The sequence below is a fragment of the Marmota marmota genome, unplaced genomic scaffold (genome assembly GCF_001458135.2).
Source record: "Marmota marmota marmota unplaced genomic scaffold, marMar, whole genome shotgun sequence".
NCBI lineage: Eukaryota > Metazoa > Chordata > Mammalia > Rodentia > Sciuridae > Marmota > Marmota marmota.
The window spans coordinates 37,688,093-37,695,041 of record NW_025999968.1 but is presented as its reverse complement, the minus strand read 5'-3'; the positions used below and the strand labels follow the sequence as shown (position 1 = coordinate 37,695,041).

At 34.7% G+C, this 6,949-nt stretch overlaps 1 protein-coding gene across 6 annotated transcripts in view; it reads left to right on the top strand.

Annotated features, from left to right (window-relative positions):
• Positions 1-6,949, top strand: part of Nrip1 (nuclear receptor interacting protein 1) — an 84,979-nt gene that overhangs the window by 20,574 nt on the left and 57,456 nt on the right. Inside the window, exon 2 of one of the 6 annotated variants that reach the window (XM_048803521.1) lies at positions 1,247-1,317. The exons of the other annotated variants lie outside the window; for them this stretch is intronic. The gene's annotated coding sequence lies outside the window, so the exon portion shown is untranslated. The remainder of the gene's footprint in view (positions 1-1,246; positions 1,318-6,949) is intronic. 6 annotated transcript variants of the gene reach the window in all.

The window sequence follows — 6,949 nt, the reverse complement described above, 5'->3', positions numbered from 1 at the left end:
ATAAAGATATTTTGTCCATCTACAACTAAAATATATATATTTTAGTTGCATATATATGTATATGTGTGTGTGTGTGTGTGTGTATATATATATATATATATATATATACATACATACATATATATACTTTTTAATTTGTTCATCTGTTGAAGGGCACCTAGGTTGGTTCCATAGTTTAGCTATTGTCAGTTGAGCTGCTTGTAAACATTGATGTGAGGCTGGGGTTCTGGCTTAATGTTAGAGTGCTTGCCTAGCACATGTGGAAGCACTGGGTTCCTCAACACCATGTAAAAATAAATAAAGGTATTGTGTTCATCTACAATTAAAAATATTTTTTAAAAAATTGATGTGGCTATGTCACTGTAATATGCTCTAAGATTTCATCTCACCCCAATCAGAATGGCTGTTATCAAGTTACAAATAATAAATGTTGGTGAGAATGTGGGAAAAAAGATACACTAATACATAGCTAGTGGGACTGCAAATTGGTGCAACCATTATAGAAAGCAGTATGGAGATTCCTCAGAAAACTTGGAATGGAACCACCATTTGGCCCAGCTATCCCACTTCTCACTTTTTACCCAAAGGTTTTAAAATCAGCATGCTGACTTTCTTTTATAGCATAACTTATGAAATGAATACAGTAGTCTCCACCGGGAATATATTTCAAATCCCCGCCTCTGCCCCAGTGGATACCTGAAACTCATCTGTGTATATCTTGGGATTTTTTTTTTCCTAACATATACAAATTAAATGCCTTTATCTTAACTAAGCACTTCTCACGCACTGTGGCCATAATTTTTACAGCTTGAGGTGCCATAGCAAACCTGGCATGAATTTCTTTTTCCTTCTTCATGATTTCATGGATAAAAAATCTGTTCTTACTATGCTTCTTAGCAACCTCAGAATATGATTGTTTTCTTCCTTATTAAGTAGAGAACTTTTTCTTTGTCACTTAAAAAGAATTACTTTATGGTTTCTTTGACATATACAAATTGCTTGAACTTTGGGGCTGCTAATAAGTAAAATAATCATTACTTGAATACAGGTACTGTGATATTTAGTAACTGATCTGATAAATGAGAGGGCAACTGCATGACTAATGAGCAGCTGGTACATACAGAGTGGATACTCTGGAAGAGGCGATGGTTCACATCTCACATGCAACGGAGTGAGATAGATTGAGATTTCATCATGCTACATACAATGACATGCAATTTAAAACATATAAATTATTTATTTCTAGAACTTTCCATGTAATATTTTTGGACTTCAGTTGACCTCAGGAAACTGGATCCATGGAAACCAAAGCTTCAGGTAAAGGGAGTTAGTGAGTCACCCCTCATTATCCAAGAGTGTCCCTTCTTTAGAATTTCAGATACTCAAATTCCTCATATAAAATGGCATAGTATTTGCATATGACTTGTGTGATTCCTTATATTCTAATTCATCTTTAGATTTCTTATAATACCTATGTAAATGCTTTGTTAAATAGTTGTTACACTCTATTGTTTAGGAATAATGACTAGAAAAAGAAAGTCTGTGTATGTTCAGAACATACACTTTTTTTCTCAAATATTTTTGATTCAGGGATGGTTAATCTTCAAATGCAAAACTCACAGATTAGAGGGCAGACTAGACTGTTTCAGTCTTTAACTTCTTGTGTAGACACTAAAAGCAGCCACAATGATAGCCACAGTTTAATACAGTTTATGCAAAATGCTGACATGAGAATACTAAGATTATTTGAGCCCTGGATCTCCATATAGACTGTTACCAAATCATTTAACCTAGGCTTCAGTTTCCTGATCTGTAAAATAGCGCACAGCATACGTCTTAGGAATATTATGCTAAAAAAAATAAGGAAATACCCAAAGTATATTATTATCATGGTACTCTTAGATAATGTGTTAATGACAATATTGCTAATTTGAATGCATTTTTAAAAGAATCAAAATAAGTTTTTAAACTCAGTAGCATAATCTTCTGTAAGTTAGGACTTTTTCTTCCACTCATTTTCTGTTTTTCTTTCTTTGCCTCTGCTTTTAAGAATTTTCACAAACCCCTTGTCCATGCTTTCGAATTCAGGTTTGAACCAGTTATGATCTGCCACCTACTGACCCAATTCTCCACTTCCTCCAACTCTTCTCTCCTCCTGTCTACTTGCACGTTATGTTTGTTGGGTGATTAAACTGGTTTTCATTGTATTTTTACAAAGATCTAGATCAGTACAGGGTCAGGAACAATAATTTCTGAGTTTGTTTGCACCACCAAGCAAGGGGGTGCATCTGGGTCGGTAATACTATTCATTCTTTCCCCCAGGGTAAACTGTTTTCAGGGAAAATAATTTGTAAAATATCACACAGACTCATTTTACCTCTCATTGTATGGCAGTTAATAGGTTATAAAAGTGATTTCTACCCACATATTGAGGTTTTAAAAGTTTTTAATATTAAGAGTAAGTTTGGAAGTGACTCACCACATGTGGAACTACTTCAAAATGCATGTCCTTAACTACTATTTGAATTTTTATAGGTTTGAAGTTTTGCTGACTGCAAGAAAATAAAATGCCCAGTGCCAGTTCTTGCTGGGTCAAGATTTATTTTGAAGCATCAACATTTCCTCAGCTTTTTGATACTTAAAATGTCCTGAAGATTTTCCTGCAAAAGGTTTTCAAAAGGTTTTCCAGTAAGGAAAATTCACAGTGTTTATGCCCTAGTAGTAACAAAAGTTATGTATTTGGTGAATTTGGCACTAGAAACTGCCAGAGGCTAGACTACCCTAGAAATATATATCTTTATTTAGAGAGTCTAGTGAGGTCAGCAAGGACTTATAATTATATTTGTGTCTTTAGAATAGCCCTAGGCACGGAATATCTGACCAATGATTTATAAAGAGACTGTCCATTTCTCATGAAATGATCAGGAATCTGATTACCAAAGCAATTGGTGTGACACTGTGAAGGCTTTATTGGGTAGTGTTTGTGGAACGTGTTTAAAAAAAAAAAACAAAACACAATGACCTGAATTTGAATCCCAGATCTACCTGCAAATTACTCAACTTCTCTGAGCCTCATCTGTGAAATTGATTACTATCTGATTTATATATATAATGACTTAATGTGATAATGTTTGACTTAGTACTAATATTAATAACTGGTATTTATTTGCATCTGCTTTATAAAAGCTAATTATAAAAACTGCAAATAACCTACCGTGTAGTTGTTTTAAAACTTATATTCCATGTTGCATCATCATTAGGGTACAGAAGTATATTTGAGGCCACTTAGTTTTTAGGACACCACATTTGAGTCAAAGCAATGTTATGTGTAAGTGGACTAAAGTTGACAAGGACTGAGACATGTGGTGTGGTGGTTTTGAACAGACCAGACAGTTAAGGTGTGATCTTAACACTTCCACTTATTTATTATTGATAATAGGCAAATCACTTTACCTCTCTAAGGGTTCTCCTCCGTAAAATGGGGACAACTTCATAGGATTGTTTGTGAAGTTTCTGGCCCATAGTATGCAGTAGTTTTTAATTATTTTTGTTATTCTCATGTCTTACACATGCATAGCTTTGACTGTTTTGGGGGGGAATGTAGTTATTATTATTATTTTTTGATGTCATGGTTACTGATAAAATGTTGGAATTAAAATTTTTTTTTTGAAAAAAAATGAGTAGTGCTTATTCAGTTGGTTTACATTAAGAGAAGGAAATTCAGAGATGTTCAGTTTAATTTTTCAGCTTTCCCTGTGACCCGTTTCTGAATTTCTAGCAGTCACAGAGACCAACTTATATGTTATAAAAAAAGATTTTTAAATCACATATATTTTTGGACATTCTGTGGCTTTACAGTGTTAATACAGGCTTAACTTATACATCTTCTGTGCTTCTGCCTTGTTTCCTGTATTTGTAGAACCCCAAAGAAGAAGCAAGGAGGAGGTAAGGACCAGGAGGAGGTAAGGCTTACACTTGAGATCAGTATATAGTCAACCTTAAGATGATCAGGTATCCTCTCTGAACTAAAGTCTCAGGTAAATTGATCCAGTGACTGTGTTTGAAGTTTTATCAACAGAATAATTTTTATTGCTTTCACTTACTGTTGGAGACTATGTAAAATTTCAAAGGAAAATCTTCCCTTTTCTTCTGTGCAGAAGGCACAGAAGATGTATAAGTTAAGCCTGTATTAACACTGTAAAGCCACAGAATGTCCAAAAATATATGTGATGTAAAAATCTCCTTTTAGTAAGTTTTTTTCAGAGCCATAATTCATCCAAATAATTTTTAGAAAATAATAGCAAATAAACATTGATAGTTATTTACCATATATTACAGATATTAAGTGTATTCTGTAGTTAAAATTTTTAATATTCTTTATTTTTGTCCTATTATTTCTAGAATATGTTATTCGATGATAGGAACATTTCATTAATAAATTTATAAGAATTTTCAAATTTGTTGGACATTCATGAAAAGGCATTATATCGTGTTAAGTTATACTGGGAACTTGAAGAGTTACAGTTTTAGACATTTACAGTTTTGACTTTGTTACTAGTAGTTTGAGTTAAAAATCAAAACCCTTTGACTCAAACCATCACTGACTCACTAGGACTAGGATTGCTTCAGAGTTGAAGGAGAATGTCTCAAGTGAATGGTATCCCCTAACTGCCTTCTGGAGTGTATACACACACAAAGGGAACATAATTATCTTTGTTTAATTCATCATCCCCTGAGTTTATTAGTCTTATACCCACTTCCTCCCCTTTACCATCCAGCATTCTTTCTCCCTTCTTCCTCCCTTCTTTTTTTCTTTTTTTGGATAAGTATTTATCATTCTGCAGAGCATTGCCAGGCACATAGTGGTTTGGAACATGGTTTCACTGTTTAAATTATTTTAAACTTCTACACTTGGCTGCATTTGCTTTGGTCATATATTTCACTTCTTCCATTAAGAACAGCCACACTGTTCATAACATTATTACTGTCAGAAAATAGCTCAAAATACCTTGTTTTTATTGTGATATGACATGTTCTATAGGCATACAGCATTAAAAAAAGCGGTGGGCAAGGTAGAAGCACCTGACTTCCATCAGGTGAATGAATCCACCTTCAGTTTAGTTTGACATAACACATGAAAGGAAACAGAATGGTTGAACAGTATTTATATGTTAATTAAAATATAAGTAATAAAAGATGATACTTAAATAGTAAGTAATGTATCATCTTACCTACCAGAAAGTTTAGAGTACAAACAGTTAATTAATTGTCATAATGGTGTTATCAGGACTGACCCACGTGACATTTTCCCTTGTCCTTTGCTTGACAGTGGCACTCTTCATTGTTGCAAGGTGGGCATTTTCCCATGCTGTTTTTTTTAAGTGAGGAAAACATTTCCCAGTAAACTTCACTCAACAAAATTATGTCATATACCCATGCCTAAGCCCCTTATGGTTAGAGTAAACATAATTGGTCAAAATGAGTAATTTGACCTAATCAGGATTCACCTCCTGAGGGAGAAGAGTGAATGTTCTGCCAGCAAATAAGAAAAGGGCTGAAAAAGCGTGTCTTTGAGGAGGCCACCACAGTGTCTTCACATAGCTTTGTTAATTGCTGCAAACTCTCTTGTGAGACCATGAAATGTAGTCATGAATGGAGTGCCTGCTGTATTCCAGTTATTCTTCAAGGCCCTGGGAATAAAATACTGAGTAAAAGAGTGATAGAGGAAGCATTGCTGCCCTCCTGGAAGCTTAATTTTATTGGTGAGATAGATACAATAAAGCAGTTCACTTTTATGGTGTCTTATTAATGAGTGCTAATGAAAATGGAAACAGAGAAGGTGGTATGGAAAATCTGTGGTAGGGGTCATGAAATTTTAGATTGTGTTCAGAGAAAGCTTCACCCAGAAGTGAAAACTGAGTTGGTATGGGAGATAGTGATGTAGATGTTTGAGAAAAGGAAGTATTTGAGATCCCTGTGGCTGGTGGGGGATGAGTACGAAAGAGCCATAGGAGATAAGGTTAGAGGGTTTAGGATGCCACTAGACAGTTTTGAGCAGAAGAGAACCCAAAAAGAACCCCTGTGGCAGTTGTATTAAAAAAATTGTGCACCATGATCAAGTAGGATTCATCCCTGGGATGCAAGGCTGGTTCAATATACGGAAATCAATAAATGTTATTCACCACATCAATAGACTTAAAAATAAGAACCATATGATCATCTCGATAGATGCGGAAAAAGCATTCGACAAAGTACAGCATCCCTTTATGTTCAAAACTCTAGAAAAACTAGGGATAACAGGAACATACCTCAATATTGTAAAAGCAATCTATGCTAAGCCTCAGGCTAGCATCATTCTGAATGGAGAAAAACTGAAGGCATTCCCTCTAAAATCTGGAACAAGACAGGGATGCCCTCTTTCACCACTTCTGTTCAACATAGTTCTCGAAACACTGGCCAGAGCAATTAGACAGACGAAAGAAATTAAAAGCATCAAAATAGGAAAAGAAGAACTTAAATTATCACTATTTGCAGATGACATGATTCTATACCTAGCAGACCCAAAAGGGTCTACAAAGAAATTATTAGAGCTAATAAATGAATTCAGCAAAGTGGCAGGATATAAAATCAACACGCATAAATCAAAGGCATTCCTGTATATCAGCGACAAATCCTCTGAAATGGAAATGAGGACAACCACTCCATTCAAAATATCTTCAAAAAAAATAAAATACTTGGGAATCAACCTAACAAAAGAGGTGAAAGACTTATACAATGAAAACTACAGAACCCTAAAGAGAGAAATAGAAGAAGATCTTAGAAGATGGAAAAATATACCCTGTTCATGGATAGGCAGAACTAACATCATCAAAATGGCGATATTACCAAAAGTTCTCTATCGGTTTATTGCAATGCCAATCAAAATCCCAACGGCATTTCTTGTAGAAAT